This window comes from Lycium barbarum, chromosome 11 (genome assembly GCF_019175385.1).
Source record: "Lycium barbarum isolate Lr01 chromosome 11, ASM1917538v2, whole genome shotgun sequence".
Classification (NCBI taxonomy): Eukaryota; Viridiplantae; Streptophyta; class Magnoliopsida; order Solanales; family Solanaceae; genus Lycium; species Lycium barbarum.
The window spans coordinates 114,586,867-114,605,868 of NC_083347.1; the positions used below are offsets into that span (position 1 = coordinate 114,586,867).

General features: G+C 40.5%; 1 long non-coding RNA gene across 1 annotated transcript; it reads right to left on the reverse strand.

The window, feature by feature from the left end:
* Positions 1–235: 235 nt before the first annotated feature.
* Positions 236–2,615, reverse strand: LOC132617565 (uncharacterized). Its single transcript, XR_009573772.1, has 2 exons — positions 1,774–2,615; positions 236–1,292 (listed from the first exon to the last, which is right to left on the reverse strand). It is a non-coding gene; the product is annotated as an uncharacterized LOC132617565 (long non-coding RNA).
* Between the last annotated feature and the right edge of the window lie 16,387 nt (positions 2,616–19,002).

Consider the following 19,002-nt stretch of genomic DNA (forward strand, 5'->3'; position numbering starts at 1 on the left):
CATTAATCTCCACTTGTAGCCATGCTCAATTCCATATCATGTGCACGGGTCGCCAACTCTTCAAATATATTGGGCTTTATTCCTTGCAAGATGTAGCGAAGACCCCAATTCATGCCTTGTGTCACGACCCGAATAGGGCCGCGACGGGTACCCGGGGCTAATCACCAAGCACCGCTCGTTTCCTCACTCGTCATACCCATTTTACATTTCTTTATCATTCATAATCTCATAATCATAAGACAACCATTTTTTATTTAAAAAAACACCAATGATTTTATATACATGTGCCCCTTAGGCTATCAAAATATCATATACCAATATAACATAGTAATCTTGCGAGACCATCTAACCCACACTGCGCGTCTACGAGCCTCTACTGACATATTATACATATAAACGGAACCAAACTCCGTCGTGCGCGAAATACATATATGAACCAAAAGAATAAACATAAGCACCTCCGAACAACAGAGTGCTCTCAATCAGTTGACAGCTACTAAGAATCTGGATCAAGCTCACCTCCCTGTCAACCTGTGGGCATGAACACAGCGTCCGAAGAAAACGGACGTCAGTACGAATATTGTACTGAGTATGAGAGGCATAAACAATAACAATATATCAATGAAATAGGAAGGCATCAATGAAATAAGGAAGCATCAAGAAAGAGCAATCTGTACTAGCTGTCAAATATAAATGAAATAATGCATGCTGACTTACTCATAATCATTATCATGTCATGTATGTATACATATATAAGCTGCCCGCCATTTAGGTACGGTGTGATAATCATAGCCTGCGTCCAGGCCTCCCGCGTCCGGGGTAAAAGCTGCCCACTATAGTGGTGTGCACATTTACGTGCCTGCCCGGCCAACTATAGCGCGGCGCGGTGTGAGAAAATACATACGTATATATATAAAGCATGCATAAGATCCCAATCAAAAGTCATAACTATATCACAGTGACGTAAGGTCGGTGGCTTCCGACGTCATTATGGAGCATTCATTGACATCCTGCCTCACCTTGAAGGAATTAGCATATAAGGTAAGTGTAATCAATAAATAGCATCATTAACATCATAAGATCATCACAACATAAGTATTGGGATTTCTATACTTTACTCATTACCTTGTGTGGCTAATTATGGACATAGACTCATATTTTCCGGAACTTAAGGAAACTCATGGATAAAACGAGAGTCAAGATATAAGATTCATGGCATAGAAAGAAAGGACTAGCCTCACATACCTTGAACTCTATCTAATGTCCAACGTCTACTTCTCGAGCTTGCGGGTCTAAAATTAAGATAACATAGGCCACAGTTAGATTATCCACATCACTTACTAACCAATCCACATACGAATGAAACTTAACAAAATTCAGACAGCATTTCCCCTGTAAACTTAACAATCCTCGAAATTCCAACTTAGCCAAACATCAATAAAAATACCAACAACAACAATTTCATATCAAACTAGAATTAAATCCATTCTTAAATTACTCCCAAAACAGCCTAATATACATTCGGATGCCAATGCTTGTATACACTTCTTTATTTTTGTATATATATAGTATAACAACAAACACAACAACAACAACTACAGCCCATCCCATGATATTCCAGCACACCAAACAATTTATGACAACCACCAAACAGTCCACATGATAACAATAACAATTTATCCGATTTCCCGCAATTAATTTCGTAGTTCCTGTCTCTCAATTTAACTACGACCTGGATGAATTTAAATATATCTAGTAGAGGAGAATTCTTACCTTATATTCCAAGAAATAATATTCTTCCACCTTACTTCCCTACGAAGAAATATCCGGCTATCACTCGGGGAAAACCGATACTATAATCATGAAATCAACGTCGGAAAATGGTTGTATTTATATTGAAAAGAGGAAGAGATCGTAACAAAATTGATGTACTGCGTTAGTATAGAAAAAAGGGAGAAACGTTGCTGCACTAGAAAATTTTTGTAATAATGACATTGCTTATTTTTCATTGTTGCACACGTTAGAGTTTTTAACGAAGAAAGTTGCAATATACTTTATTTATGAACTTTTGTTCAACCAAAGTGAGATATATGTGCATGTCTAATATCAGTGGATTATGGGGTCCACACAATTAGCACTTTCATGCGTACAATGCATTCCCTTCCGGAACGTGTCCACTAAATTAATTTGCACCTAATAAGAGTCATATATAGAAATAAACATCATGATGCCATGTGGATTTACACTTATCCACTTTGTCTTATTGTTGCCAACATTAATCATACAATATTCCTACTTCCAATTTCACTTAATATAAATTAATCTCTCCACTACAATCTCGTTAATTCCAATTTCATGACAAAAGAAGAAATCTTATCTCAAATTGATTAGGACAGATCCTATACTCACTTGCACCACTGCTTCTTTCTCAATTTAAATCCCAAGGTTACCGCCTCCTTGAACGTATAGAACGCCTTCTTGAATTTAATCTCTTCCAAATTTTGAGCTCATCCATGAGCTTCCATGGCTGTGAGTGCCATGGCTATGTGCTGCTCTCTCCCTCTCTCAATTTAATTGAGATTGGAAATGAATGTATGCCTAACATTAGTCATTAAATATGATTATATATGCTGCCCCACTCTAGGACACGTGCTTCTCTGTAACTCCATTTGCTAACTTGTAAAATATATTCACAATTTAATGAACAAAAAGAGGATATATCCGTTTTTCCCCTTAGTGAGCAGTGGGGGCTACCTCCTTTGCATTATTTAACTTAATTGATTAGTTCTAAAGGTGCCGCCTACAGATTTGTTTAGGAATAGTCACATATATATTATAGTTACTTAGTGGACCATGGGATCCACGTGCCTCTTCATTATTTTAGGTAGCAAGCTGTAAAGTTTCCACCACTCATATATGCATGGTTAGTCACAAATTGACTTCTCCACCAGATCCCACGTGGAAGTGCAGTACTTAGCATTTTGTCCATTATCTTAATTTATCTTCGTATCCTTACTACACTCCAAATTAACCAATTAAACTCATAATTAATTCTTGTCCTCAATTCACTTGAATAACAATCATTTTTTAGCACGCTTCATATACTCGTTATCACGACCATATCGTATAACACTAGTCCATAACCTTTATTGGGACATACGAAATATTATTTCTAATCATCGTTGTCACTCTTTACCGTCTTAAATCATTTCGGGGCTTCATCCTTTTATACACCGAGCTCTTAATTTGCATGCTTGAATATGATCAAATCCTTCGGGCTCAGTAAAATCGCTCATGTTGGACGGTTCAATTTCTTGGTCCAAAAATACGGGATGTAACACCTTGAATGCACATTTCGATGTTAGAAGTTTCACTAAGGCGATCTTTGTAGTTGAGGCTCAAGCTCCTCCATCGATTGATGAAGTCAATAACTGGCTCACCTTCGTGTTGGCAGGCTCTTGTAAGTTCAATCACACGATACATATTGTGCTATAAAAATGATTAAGGAATTCTTGCTCCAGCTGCTCCCAACTATATATAGAACCAGGTTCAAGATCAGTGTACCAATCAAAAGCATTTTCTTTGAGAGATCGAATGAAATGCTTGATGAGATAATCGCCATAAGTCCCAGCAATATTACAAGTCTTGACGAAGTGCGCTATATGTTGTTTGGGATTTCCTTTACCATCAAATTGCTGCAACTTAGGAGGTTGATAGCCAGCATGCATCTTCAATTTATCAATCCTTTGTGTATAGGGCTTTACATATGTGAGGTGATTTGGATGAGGACTCACATTTTTCTTTGATGGCCCCCATGATGAAGTTCTTCAATTGGTCAACAAGAACTAAACCTTCAGCGGAAACTTGGATCTCTTTGATCGTTGTTGTTTGTTTTACAGAAGACTATCATTTCTCTTGAATTTCAGAAAGTTTTATAGGTGTTTGACTCGATTCTCTCTCAGTCATACTTTCCATCTTGTTTGTTGGTTTGGAAGCTTAGCATCCTGTTCTTGCACGTGCTTTGTCAAGCCTTCAACTGCCTTAGTCAAACTTGCAAGTTCTTCTTCTATAGTGGATGTGTCAATCATCATTGCCTACACGACCATCATGGAGGATGAAGAATGATATTGATCACTACTCGAATAGAGCTTGAATTGGGGAGTGAATTGATAGGAAGTTGGAGCATATCCATCGTTTAGGGCATCATCATCTGCTTGCAGGAAGGGGTTGTTCGACTTGGAATGGCGTTCTTGCGGTAGATTAAGTTGAGCCAAAGTTCTTTCAAGCACCTCAACAATATTATTCCCTTCTTCTAGATTGCGGGATGAGGATATCATTCCTTTTGGAGAAGATGAACCAGAAACATGAGTTGGCATAGACGGTACTTGAAGCACTTGTTGTCCTCACATTCCGATTTTACTTCTTTTGATTTGTCCAATGATCTCCATGGCAACTTCCAATCCACTTTTAGGTTGAGCAGTCGTAATAGCATCAGATTTGGGGTTGGTCTTCATTTGAGTCATTTTGATGTTCTTTAACTTCTAATGGAAAAGATGAGAAGTAGAGATTGTGCCACTGGCGTGCCAGAATTTATAGACAATAAAATTCGCGTCGAGAAAATAATAATCAAGACAGGAAAATATCGCAACAATCGTAGTATTTGATTTCAAATATGAGTGTTACAATCTCTATGATTCCTTTAATTCTTCTTTACAAATATAAATTCAAGGGCTTTTCAGCTTAATCTTGAATTTGATAGTCTTGATCTTGATCTTGTATTTGAATTCAAGCGCCTGAAGCTTGATCTTGAATATGGATTTGATTTTGACTTGAATTGATTTTTCACGAACACTTTGATGAGCGCCGCGAACAATAATTCTTAGACGAACAAGTAAAATTGATCATGAATGCCTTGTATTTAATTTGCCTTTGTTGACTTTGATCTTGATCGCCTTGATGAGCCGCGGAATTACAGCATATTCGATGCTCGTTTCTTAAGCTTTTGTGGCTCTTCAAGCATTCTTGGTGTTACTTTTAGCATGTTTTTGTCACTTTGTAGGGAAAAATATTAGGAAAGCAGAACGGAACAAAATGAGGCAAAACAGGACAAGGACACACTGCACAACATGCGAACCGCATGTCATACCTACGGACCCACAATTACACCGCAAAGTGTATATAGGCCACTGAAGAAGAGCGATGAAATGTTGTGCAATTTGCGAGGCCAACATGCGACTCGTATGTTCAACTTGCGGTATAACAATGATCACGTAGATTGTGCCAAAAATCTGGGAAGCCTGATAGCAAGAGCATAATGTGTGGCTGCGGAGCACGCTTTGCGTCTTGCATGTTTGTCTTGCGACACAATATGCGAGACGCATGTTGCATCTGCAGGGTTATTTTTGTCTAACTTTGTGCACATTTTTGGGAGATATAAATACCCACTAGGGTTTTGAAAAAGACATTCACTGCACTTATCATTGTCTTTTTGTGGAGGAAACATTTATGATTGGTTGTTGAAGGTTTAAAGTAGAATCTTGCACTTTATTTTGTGGCTTTTCCCCAAAAAGCTTTGTAAGCATTATGGCTACATTATTTATCTTTGTTTCTTACTTAATGCAAACGTCTAGCTAATCCCAATAGCTAAGGTTGTGGGACCAAAAATGTTAGTTATGTGATTGGGTTTCATATTCATACCTCATTTATATGTTAATGATGCATTCTGTCTACTCTTCGTACCTTAACATCTCTTGATGGTTGCAAACATCATTTGTGCCTAATTACTTTCACCTTGCTTAAGAAAGAAGGTGGAAGTTAGGAAAAGGGTTAGATAGCATGAATTTGGGTCAATAAACCATCTAATAGCCTGAGCTAGAGATAGGATGGCTAACTTGTAGCGTATTGGATGTTTACTTGGTTCACATTCTAAGGCTTGAGAAAGCTTAGTAATGATATTTATTAATTTGGTCGAAAGACTTTTAATAAACTTAAGCAATCCATCGTTAATCGCATCTCAACATTCGAAAAGGTTAAATTGATACCCACTCGCATTATTTTCCATTGGAATTGCAATCTTAGTCCCTCTTTCTAATAGTTTGCTTCTCACAACAACACCATTTAATTGTTAGTAACCAAACATCAAGTCCAATACTATTATATCCCCCTCGCCCTTGAAATTTAGACTAACAGTCGAGCGTTACACTTGATAAGTATATTTCTTCACTGTATTCTCTGTGGGATTCGACCCCAACCTCGTCCGGTTCTATATTTGACAACGATCGTTTACTCTTATATTTTTAAGGTGTAATTTGGGCGTATCAAATTTTGGTACCATTGCCGGGGAATACGGTCTAGAAATTTACTAACTAGTGTAAAACTTTACTTGTCTTTATTTCGTTTCTTATTTTCATTTTGTTGTTGTGTGTTGTGCAGGTAATATGGAGGAGGCTGGTAATCCTATCCAACATCCACCGGTGGTGGTCATTGAAGAGGCGGCGGGGGCAGGCTATGCAGCTGCAATTCAGCCCCCACCTCTAATTGAAAACTCGAGTTTCCACGTGACCAATACAATGCTACATCTGCTCAACACTAAGGGCCTGTTTGGTGGTCTACCCAAAGATGACCCGAATAGGCACCTTAGGAACTTTCTTGGGGTTTGTTCTACCAATGTGCATCCGGGCGTTTCAATTGAAGCAGTCAAGCAACGACTCTTGTTGTACTCCCTAACGGGGGAAGCCACGGTTTGGTTAGATGATCTCCCATCTGGATCCATCACTACTTAGGAGGAATTGATTGAAGTATTCCTCAAGAAGTTCTTCCCCCCATCGCGGATGTTACAACTCCGTGACGAATTAATAACTTTCGTCAACTTCCTGATGATGCTCTCCATGAAACTTGGATTCGTTTTAAAAAGAAAGTGAAAAGCTTTCCCTAGCATGGGTTTCTCGATAGTGTGCTTCTACAAATGTTTTATAGGTCTTTAGACTCGGTCAACAATCAGTGGCAAACAACATAGCAGAGTGGTCTATTATGGATAACTCTTATGCCACCGTTTGTGATTTGTTGGATAAATTGACTGAGACTAGTGAAGCATGGCACACTAGGGATTCGGAAGTAGGTGGAAGAAGTTTCTCCAAAAATGTGCTCACTCGTGAGATGATTAAGAAGGAGGAAGAGAGAGATGAATCCATGGCCAAACTTGTCACCCAAATGGATTTTCTTACAAAACATGTCATGGGTGGCGGAAGTAAAAGGGTGAATGCGGTAGAATCATGTGAAGGGGGTTCTGCGGATGAGCAATGTTTCCAAATATATGATGAGGAGGAAAGTTATGTCAACAATCTAAGGAAGGGCTACCGATCGAACTACCAAGGTCCGAGTCAAGGATCTTGGCGGCAAGGTCAGGGGAATTAAGGTTCGAACAAAGATCAAGGTCACTCTAATTGGAGAGATAATCGTGACAACAATCAAGGGGGTTACAACAACAACTACAACAATCACCGGAGCTCAAATCCTTATGTCTCTCCAAAGGGTAATCAGCCAAGCTCTAGTCAACTGCCCACTAGCGATCTCGCTAGTTCCAAAATTGAAGATATGTTGTCAAAGGTGTTGAAGAAAGTGGAATGCACCGATACCTTTTGCAAGGAGACTAGAGATGAGGTTAAATCAATGAGGCAAGTTGTGAGTTCACACTCCACTTCCATTAAACAATTGGAGTCTCAACTTGGCCAAATCTCTACTATCCTCAACCAAAGGCAAAAAGGTTCCCCTTAGTGATAAAGTTGCAAATCCAAGGAATGATGGTGATCATATATGCAATGCAATTACTACTAGTAGTGGTAAAACAATTATGGAAGAAGCGTTGGTGAAAGAGGATGTGTTGGATGACGATGAGAAAATAGTTGAAGAACCCATGGCTGCTGAAGAAGAAGTGAACCCAAAGAACACGCGGGCTGGTATTGAAAATCCTATTGTTGTTGAGGACCATCCGAAAATTAATGATGATACAAAAAGTAAGGAAGCAGTGGAGGAGGTACCACGGGCTTCACCGCGCGTTATGAAGCCTCCTCCTCTTTTTCCCCAACGATTGGCAAAGAAAACTGACGATGGAAAATTCCTCAAGTTCATCGAACGACTAAAGGGGCTCTCAATAAACATTCCATTGGTTGACGCACTTGAGCAAATGTCTGGTTATGCAAAGTTTATGAAAGATCTCGTAACTAAAAGAAAGAGTCTGGGCCTTGAAACTTTTGGGGGCACTCATCATTATAGTGCCATCGTTACCAAAGCTTTATCATTGTAGTGCAATCGTTATCAAAGCTTTGGCACAAAAAAAAAGACCCTGGAGCGTTCACAATCCCATGCACTATCGGCGGATATGAGTGTTGTGTCAGTTATTGATGCAATTGATGAAGCAATGGAGACAACCATAGAACATGAGCATATAGGTGCTATGTTAGTGGCGGTGATAATGAAATATGAAGGGTATAATGAAGAAGCATTTGAGGAGACGGTCAATGCATTGATTGGAATGAGGTCTTACCACCTCAATCCAAAGAAACTTGTTCTTGATTTGGAAAACCGAGAAACTCTTCCTACAAATCCTTCCATTATTGAGCCTCCCACTTTGGAACTCAAACCTCTTCCTTCACATTTGAGGTATGAGTTTCTAGGACCCAACACCACATTGCCCGTGATTATATCCGCCCGGTTGACGAATGAACAAAGAGAGAGGTTGATGGTGATCTTGAGAAGATACAAAAAAGCTATTGGGTGGAGTATTGCGGATATCCAAGGGATTCCGCCCGGTATTTGTACTCATAAAATTCAACTTGATGAAGAATGTGATCCAAGCGTTGAACATCAAAGGAGGTTAAATCCTCCTATGCAAGAGGTTGTAAAGGCTGAGATAATCAAGTGGTCAGATATCGGGGTTGTGTACCCCATATTGGATAGTTCATGGGTGAGACCGGTTCAATACGTGTCCAAAAAGGGTGGGATCACCGTGGTTGCGAATGCTAAAAATGAGTTGATTCCCAATTGCAAGGTTACCGGATGGCGGGTTTGCATGGATTATCGGAAGTTGAATAAGTAGACCAAAAAGGACCACTTTGCAATGCCATTCATGGATCAAATGCTTGATAGGATTGCGGGAAGGGATTATTATTGTTTCCTTGATGGGTATTCCGGGTACAACCAAATCACCATCGCCTCCGAGGATCAAGAGAAAACCACTTTCACTTGTCCTTATGGGACCTTTGTGTCACGACCCAACCCCGTGGGCCATGACTAGTGTCCTAACTGGGCATTCATATACACACTCGCTTACCGGATTGACATACCCAAAACAATCATATTTTAGCATACGTTAATTCATATAGATACAGAGGACAAACGTTAAGCGGCCACGTATATCAAATATATCAGACACATCATATCAAAACCCGTAGGCAGGCGGAATGTACATCGCCTGAACATATAAACATATGCCAACATATAGGCCACTTAGACCATTAAAGCAAACAAGGCCGCTTTAGACACAGATGTCAAACCAAACCAAACAAACATGACCCATGACCCACAAGTATGTCTACAGGCCTCTAACAAACATAACAAAATCATATGACGGGACAGGGCCCCACCGTACCCCTGAATAGATAAGCATATGTACAACGATAGAATATGTACCCAAAATATGGCTCCGAACAAAAGAGCACTTTAACCGCTGGAAAGATGTTCCATGCTGGCAGATCACCAAATCGATCGTCTGTACCTGCGGGCATGTAACGCAGACCCCGAAGAGCAGGGGGTCAGTACAGAATATGTACTGAGTATGTAAAGCATATGATACTGTGAATAAAATCATAAACAGAAATGAAGTACAGAAATCAGGTACAGAAAATAAGCACGAAATGCAAAGTAACCAAACGAATTACTGGAACCATAGACCATGCATGCCAAGAACGGTATCCGGTCCTTTGCAGGACCCGGGGAAAACGTGCCGCCGCCCTGCCCTCGGCGCCACACATATCTAACTCCAGAAGTATTGCTCCAAATCTCCGACACACAAATCATCATATCATATCATAATAACAGATCATATGTGGTTCAACGAACCAGAACACATCTAACTCCATAACACATCTAGCTTCGGAATTCATATACGGTGCCCGGCCCTCGAGCGAGGAACTCGGGAACTGCGCGCACGATATAAACCGGCCCGGGACTCGGCGAAGGAAGTCATGGCATATGCACGAGCATAGTAGTGAGAAACTAATGCACATAAATCAAGACTCAATGGAATGATCAAACGTATTATCAGAATATTCGTAACGGATTTCCCACGTAGCATACTTTTGCCAGAATACTTATATCAAATATTCATGTCAGAATACTTATACCAAAATATCCATATCAGAATATTCATATCAAAATATTCATATCATAATGCTTATGTCAAAATATTCGTATCAAAATACTTATATCAGAATGCTTATGTATGAACATTTTACATCAAACTACTTATGTCAGAATGCTCGTAGCAGAATACTTGTGTTAGAGAAAGCATGCAAATCATAACAAACTCGGAGTAGTTAAAATAACTATTATTAGTAGTTAGAACGATAACCCAAAAGTTTCCTTTTCTTATCATACGGATATGAGTCAAACAGAACAATAGAGGAGGAGTCGGGACTAGTGGGCCCACCTCGGGTCAACAGAGGTGGCGTACACAAATCACGTACATTAAACTTTATAGAGTCACTTATGACAGTTTTTGTGTGATTCGGTTCCATCTGACAAGTCATAGATGCTTAGACACTTGTTTCAGCAAGTTATGAAGAACTTAGTTCAATTCCATTGAATGAAAAAGGGGCAAATTCAAACTTAGATTTCTAGGAATAGAATCATCCCCGAGGCTAGTATCCAAACCTATTAGGTCTATGACATGCCAAAAGAAGGAAGCGTAAAGATTTACATACCTTTTCCGCTTCTTACGCTACTCCAAATTCAAATCCCAAACTCTCCAAAATCTACAAATGGTCACATTTACCAAACATTAATTAAAGCCTTTAGAAGTTGAATCTTACGGTAACACTCGTCTACAGAAATTTCGGCAGCATTTCCCCTGTAAATGCACCATCCCCGAGAATTTAACTCGGCCAAAAACACAACAAAAATACCAACAACAATACCAATAACATTCACAATAACTACAAAATACATTCCAACATAAATAACCCTTCTTTACACATAATGCAACAACTTTACTCCAACTTCACACTTTCGAACTAATGTCAACATTTTCATGTTAATTCACTAATTCAAGACCATTCAAATACAATTCAAAAACATTTCACATTATTCTACAAAATATGCAAAAGTTTTACCAAACCTTAATTCACCCAAAACCTCCAATTTTCAACATAAATGTTCACAACACATTTTTATCTTCCAATTTCACTTACAACAATCACCATTTACATCTTACAACTTCATTTTCTCAATTACATAATTTATAATAAAATCGAATACTTTACGACAACAACTCAACAACAATTTTTCTCATGCCAACCAGAACCATTAAGCTTCCATTTACTTCATAAGGCTACAACAACACCATTAACATACTAAATAATTTAATTCATGTTCCTCCTCACCCCACACTACACGGCCAACACACATATATCCACAACACACACAAATTTCATACTTCCCATTCATTTCCCCATGCTACAACATACATATAAATCTTCCAAAGCATAAAAAGGAATAGAATTCTCACCTTGGCTAAAATCTTCCACTTGCCACAAAAATGATTTTCTTGCCAAAGTAATTATACCACGTCGTAGAGGGTTTTGAGCTTAGTAGAGATACAAGAAAATTAGAATTTTTGGATTAAAGATTGAGGGGCAAAAATTTTTCTTTCTTTTCTCTCCCTTTGTTTTTCTTATGGCCGAAACCTCACCTTCTCTTTCTCTCTTTCTTTTGTTTTCTTGATTAGTCTTGAAACTTCTTAAAATGATGACTTGTAGCTCCTTTTATTATTAATCACATGGGTCAATTTTTCCATGGGCTTGGGCCAAGGCTTGGCCGGCCACCCCTTAGACTTGGGCCTCTTATTTCTTTTATTTCTTTTTGAGCCCAATTGGTCATGGATCTTATTTTGTAATTCCCGAAATTAATTTCCGAAATTTCCAATTTTTCCCTTGGCCTTTTTCCGTATTTCCGCATCAACATTTCATGAACATCACGCATGTAGTAAATAAATTAAAACATAGCCTTACTTCTCACAAGTCCAAATTATTTCAAATTTTTTGAATGCGCAAAAGTACGGGATGTAACACTTTGCTTTCAAGAGAATGCCCGTTGGGCTATGTAATGCACTCGCAACATTTCAACGTTGGATGATGTCTATTTTCTCCTACATGGTTAAGGAGTCCATTGAAATTTTCATGGATGACTTTTTCGTAGTGGGGGACTCCTTTGATGAATGCTTGGAGAATTTTGCCCAAGTATTGAAACGATGTGAAGAGACAAATCTGGTTCTAAATTGGGAGAACCGTCTCTCTATGGTTAGAGAAGGCATTATCTTAGGACACAAGATTTCGGAAAAGGGGCTTGAGGTTGATCAAGCTAAAATTGAGGTTATTGTCAAGCTCCCTCCCCCAATCTCCGTTAAAGGCGTTCGTAGCTTCCTTGGGCATGCCAGGTTTATAGAAGATTCATCAAGGATTTCTCAAAAATAGCCAACCCTCTATGCAAATTGTTGGAGAAGGAGTCGAAGTTTGTATTTGATGGTGCTTGTTTGAAGGCATTTGAGGGTTTGAAAGAGAGACTCACATCGGCTCCTATCATCATTGCCCCGGATTGGTCTCAGCCCTTTGAGTTGATGTGTGATGCAAGTGGATTTACCATGGGGGCTGTTCTTGGCCAAAAGCGTGATAAAATCTTCCACCCAATTTACTATGCAAGCAAGACTCTAAATGGTGCCCAAATGAATTACACTGTCACAGAACAAGAGTTGCTTGCAATTGTGTTTGCTTTTGAGAAGTTCTGGGCTTATTTGTTGGGAACCCATGTGATTGTTCACACTGATCATGCAGCTCTACATTACCTCATGACAAAAAAATATGCAAATCCGAGGTTGATACGTTGGGTCCTTCTCTTACAAGAGTTTGACTTTGAAGTCAAAGATAGAAAGGGTTGTGAAAATCAAGTGGCAGACTACTTGTCTCGTCTTGAATAGGGTGGGCATCCACTGGATGGCCTAGAAATCAATGAGTCATTTCCGGATGAGCAAGTAATGGCGGGCTCGCATGACATTATCCCTTGGTATGTCGATTTTGCTAACTTCCACGCAAGTGACATTATGATTGATGATTTGAACTTCCATCAAAAGAAGAAATTTTTGAGTGATGTCCGGAAATATTATTGGGATGAGCTATATCTATTTTGGGTTTGCGCCGACAACATCATAAGGCAGTGCATTCCCGAAGTGGAGATGATTCCTATCATTCAGGCTTGTCATTCATCACTCGTGGAGGGGCATCATAGTAGCTCAAGAGCGGCAGCCAAAGTTTTTCAAAGTGGTTTTTATTGGCCGACAATCTATCAAGATGCTCATGACTTTGTAAAAGCTTGTGATCAATGTCAAAGGCATGGGGGCATATCAAGAAGGCATGAGCTACCAATGACACCGATTCTTGAAGTTGAATTGTTCGATATCTGGGGCATTGATTTTATGGGTCCATTTGTAAGCTTCTACAGCAACAAGTACATTTTTGTGGCAGTAGACTACGTGTCCAAATGGGTGGAAGCCGTCGCGCTCCCTAACAATGAAGTAAGAAGTGTCACTGCATTCTTGAAAAGGTATATTTTCTCATGGTTCGAAACTCCAAGGGCAATCATTAGTGACGGGGGCTCTCATTTTTGCAATCGATTATTCAAGACTCTTTTTGAGAAGTATGGAGTCAAGCATAAAGTTACCACCCCGTATCATCCCCAAACAAGTGGCCAAGTTGAAGTTTCAAATAGAGAGATCAAGAGCACACTTTTCAAAACAGTGAATGCTAACCGGACTGATTGGTCAAAGAAATTGGATGATTCTCTATGGACATAACGAATAGCTTACAAGACCCCAATTGGCATGTCTCCATATCAATCCGTGTTTGGAAAAACTTGTCATCTTCCGGTGGAACTCGAATATAAGGCATTGTGGTCCTTGAAAAGTTGAATCTAGAGTGGGGTGATGCCTCAAAATTGAGGTTAGAGCAGCTTAATGAGCTCGATGAATTTCGATTTAGATCATATGTTAGTTCTTCACTTTACAAGGCTCACATGATACACTTCCATGACAAAAAGATCTTGCCAAGAGAATTTAGCCCCGGGGATCGTGTATTGTTGTTTATTTCAAGGCTCCAGTTGTTTCCCAAAAAATTAAAATCCAAATGGTCCGGACCCTTTGAAGTGACACAAGTGTACCCGCATGGAGCGATCGAAATTGCTTGTCCAAATGGAGATCGTATCAAAGTGAATGGGTAGCGGGTTAAACAATACTTGGGCCTCCCAAATGAGTTGGAGACAAAGAGTATTGAGGAGATCTACCTCAATGAACCATGAAAGAAAAGTCACGATGTCGTGCCGCGACGTAAAATCAAGTGCTTCTTGGGAGGCAACCCAAGTTGTTATTTTTTTTGTTTTTGTTTTGTGGTGTTCATGTATGTTGTTATGTGTGTGTTTTGTTGTTTCAGTGTTTGGGAGCATATGGGATTTGTACAAGGACTGATCAAGAGAATATGCCCAAGTGTTGGCAGGGTGACAAGAGCCAAGGATTTGAAAACGAATTGAATACACTATGCGGTGTCACTGCAGCTTTGTATGTTCAACATGCTAAGCCGCATGTGAAGTCGCAAGTGTTGCCACTAGAATCAAGGAACTGGCCACACTCTGACAAGGTTTGCGTTTGGACTGCAGTCCTGCAAACACAACTTTTGGGACGCATCATGTGCCGCAAATCATGCCACAGGTAAGTGAAGCATGGGTTAACTGACCCAACCCGACCTAATCATTGTCTTTTAAATGAAACAACTCCCATGTTCTTGCCATCATTTTCAAATTTCCCCTTTATTCGTTCCATCTCCTCCTCTCTCTCTTCCATATACTAATACTATCCGTCCACAACTAAAAACCATCTTCATTGTGTGTTCCGAAAGAAATGTTGTGGAACAAGGCTTTCATTTCTTCATTTTCTGTGGAATTCAGGCATACACTTTTTTACCCTTATGGTAGATGGTAAAAAAATTAGTTAGGATCTAAAACTTCCTGTCAATTGGTTATTAATGCTAAATATATTCTGATAACCCTATGAAATCATTGATTGATTAAAAAAAAAATGGGGGGAGGGGGGAGGGGGGGGGGGGGAATCTGAATATCTTGTCGTCTTTTAGATACATATGTGGTGTGCTACCCATGAATGAATGATTGTGATCTCTTACTTGTTTGGTAGGTGTTATGGGGGAATCTGAATATCTAGTTTGTGTTAAAATGGTCACTTGTGTTGATGTTGCCTACTTCATGCGTGATGAAATGCCCCAAAGATCCTAATTGCATAAGACATAGTCGATATGTTCAGTGTTGTTGTTCTCGCTTGAATTCGTCGCTTTTCCCAATGATAGATGGTGTGACGACCCTCTTAAGGGAATAAGTCCCAAGTTTGGATGTAGAACAACTCTAGTAAACGAGTGTGAATTAGAGGGACTGATCGTAGGTGTCACACTTTGCATCACAACATGCGACTCGCATGTCTAACATGCTGAGTCCCAGTTGTTACGCAAAGTGTGACAGGGGACGCACAAGGTTGAGACGTGTATGTCACACTTTGTGTCACAACATGCGACTCGCATGTCAAACATGCGGAGTCCCAGTTGTACCGCAAAGTGTGACAGCACTGCATGGTGAGCCTTCAGTCCTTTGTCACCTTTTATGACACTACATGTGAGACGCAAGTCATGTTGTGCGTCACGCATGTTGTGCTCGCAGATGGTGTCAAACACAAATTCATTTGCTTGGTTTTACATCTGCTTGGTTTGTATTTTTCATTTCGGGACATCATAAAGATAGTATTCCACGTGTGGTTGCAGGATGGAGAGGACCAACCGATCAAAGGACACCCCCTGTTACGGATAAGCAGGTAGCCGGTCCGCGTAAGCGAAAGGCTCCAGCTACCAATGTCCCTCAGTCTGAAGAGGGGACGTCTACAGCTCAGGGTGAACCACGGGCCTCTAAACTAGCTAGAGCCACAACAGGGGTACCGGAGAGTGATATTGATGTGACAAGGAGGCAAAGAAAGGCTGAGCATGACATCCGGTTTGCTGTTGCGGGGTCCAAAGCACTATACTACTCATGGTGCAAGGTTAAGGATGATGGTAACCTCACTCGGGGTTTCCATGAGGAGAAACAAGTGAGCCACAATGGGCTACGGGAGTCATACCCCGAATTAGTACAAAAGTTGGAAGCCCAGCGGTGGGAATCATTCTTGAACCCTCCCGGAAAGTACTGCCAAACATTAGTAAGGGAGTTCTATGCCAATTATGAGGCCTTGTTGAACAGAAAACGGGTGCATCGTCAACCCAAAAGATCAATTGACCACATTAATTTGGTGCCAGTGAGGGGTGTTGAGGTGGACTGTTCAGCTGAGGAAATAAATTCGTACATCTGTGGGCACTGGGAAAATGAATTGATGGGGCAATGGCCACCTGCCTATTCTGAATACACTCGATGAAAGGAAGTTGCAGCTGAATATCGTGAGTGGGCAGCGTCAGTGATTTCGACTGGGACACCAAACTGGATAGACCCGGCAGTTGTCATCCACAAGAGTACCCTCAGCCTTCAAGCTAAGTGATGGTTGTCCATCGTATCTTCCAGAATCCTGCCGTCCAAGAATGATACTATGTTTTCCATCAAGAAGGCATTCCTAATCGCCTCGCTCATGTCGAGGTATCCGGTGAACTTGGGGGAGATCATCCAGCAGGAGGTTAAGGAACATGCTTAACACAAAAATACATCTTTTCCCTTTCCTTGCATGATCACTGCCCTTTGTCGGAAAGTTGGGGTTCCCCAGTTAGAAAGGATTGATATACCCTTGATAACGAATCAAACGATTGACATCACCAGACTTGAACCCAGGGCCAAAAGGAGGAAAGCGGCTGAGCACCCGCGGGAATCAGTTGCAGATCTAGACCCACACATTATGGGCACTCCGAGTCAAAGCCCGACTATTCCTGCTGGCCACTCGGGTCCTGAGCTTTCAGGCGCTCCAGCAGCCGCTACAGACACAACCCCTTCCACTTCCAGGGCCACGCCCTCAGCTTCAGCACCGGGGTCCAATATTCCCAGGGAAGGCATGCGTTTGATCCGTCTTGCGGACGCTAAGGTGAACAAATTGGTGACTGAGCTTCCTGGGTTCATCAAGGATGCCATTGAGCTAGCATTGGCTCCACAGGTTGCAGCCTTTGAAGAGGTCAAAAGAGAACAAAATAAATTGAATGATAGGTTGAAGTCGATCGAGCTTCGCTTGGAGTGAGTCGAAGGTGGTAGTGCGGAGGACTTACCCTCCATCCGAGCCGATTTGGCACAAGCCCATGCAGCGAGTCGGGAGTTTGATCCATCCCACATTGGTCCTATCTTACCCTCAGCAGTGGAGCTTTTCTCCAAAAAGCCTATTGATCCACAAGATGACCTTGCTTCCGAGGTGACCGAAGAAGAAGAAGAAGAAGAAGATGAGGGTGAGTATGAGGAAGATGATGAAAATCGAAGGTTGGATAGAGCTCGCAAGGAAGCCTTGGCGGCTGGAGTTGATAGAGATGATACAGACACCATGGTGGGGGTACAGAGGTCGATAGAGGAGAAACTTGGGACCTTAGGCACAGATGATGATCCCGCACAGTCCAGTGGGACTGGTACCTCCGACCCCATTCAGGAGCCTTTGAGCGGATCGCCTAACCTCACACCACCGTTGGAAGCGATCTCGGCTATCTCGATTCATGCTCCTGAGGCTGCTCGTCCAGACGCTTAAGGCGTCTCAGTGAGCTCCGTACCTCCTAATTTTGTGTATTAGATGCATATGGGGACATAACATATGTTTTTGTTGGGGGTGGGGTGGCTCATGCTTTTGTCATTATGGTTTCTTTTTACCTTTTGGGTTAAAGCAGTACAAAGCAACTTGACTTTTATAGTGATGGTTTAATCAATTATGGCATATATATGTTCTCTTTAAGAAAAAACAAAAAAAAACATTTTCTTTACATGATTCACTTGGTAACATAGTGTTTGCTGATAAGGATGTATTGGTCGCGAATATCTGGTTGGGAAGAAATTAGAAAATAGTGTAGTAATTCATGTGCTATCTGTGTGAGGTTTTTATCATTCTTGTCTTGTACATAATTGTGATCTAGAACTTGCCCGAAAAGTATATCAAGGCGAAATCCTGAACTACACCTTGCTTGAAAGAGGATATTAGGCTTTCTTTGGATTGTCACTAAAACCTTAAATTGCCTACCCTTTGCATATTTTCCCTAGTCAACCCCTTTGAGCCTTTAAACTTTTCTTTAGCAACCAAGTTACAAGCTTTAACCTTTTTTTTATTGATCTATCTTTTTACATCCTACCTCCCTAAGTGCTTTAAAAGTGTAAACATAGGCTAAAAGCCTAAGTTTGGCGATGGTGGTTGGAAAAGTTGTGATGTGGAAGTCGGTTAAAAGGTACAAGGGTTAACAAAAAAAAAAAGAAAGGGATGGGAAGAATAAAAGTTTTGAATAAAGGGAATACTGGTGGGTGAAATGAAAAGATGAAGAAAAGGGTGGAAATTTTTTAAAAGATGTGTGCTTTGATTGTTGAAATTTGTAGTGCTTAGAGAGGTTTTTGAGTCACTCTTACCCAAACTTTTCCCTACCTTAACCAAAAGCCTATAGTACTACTCGTAAGTCCTAATTGATTTTGAGTAAG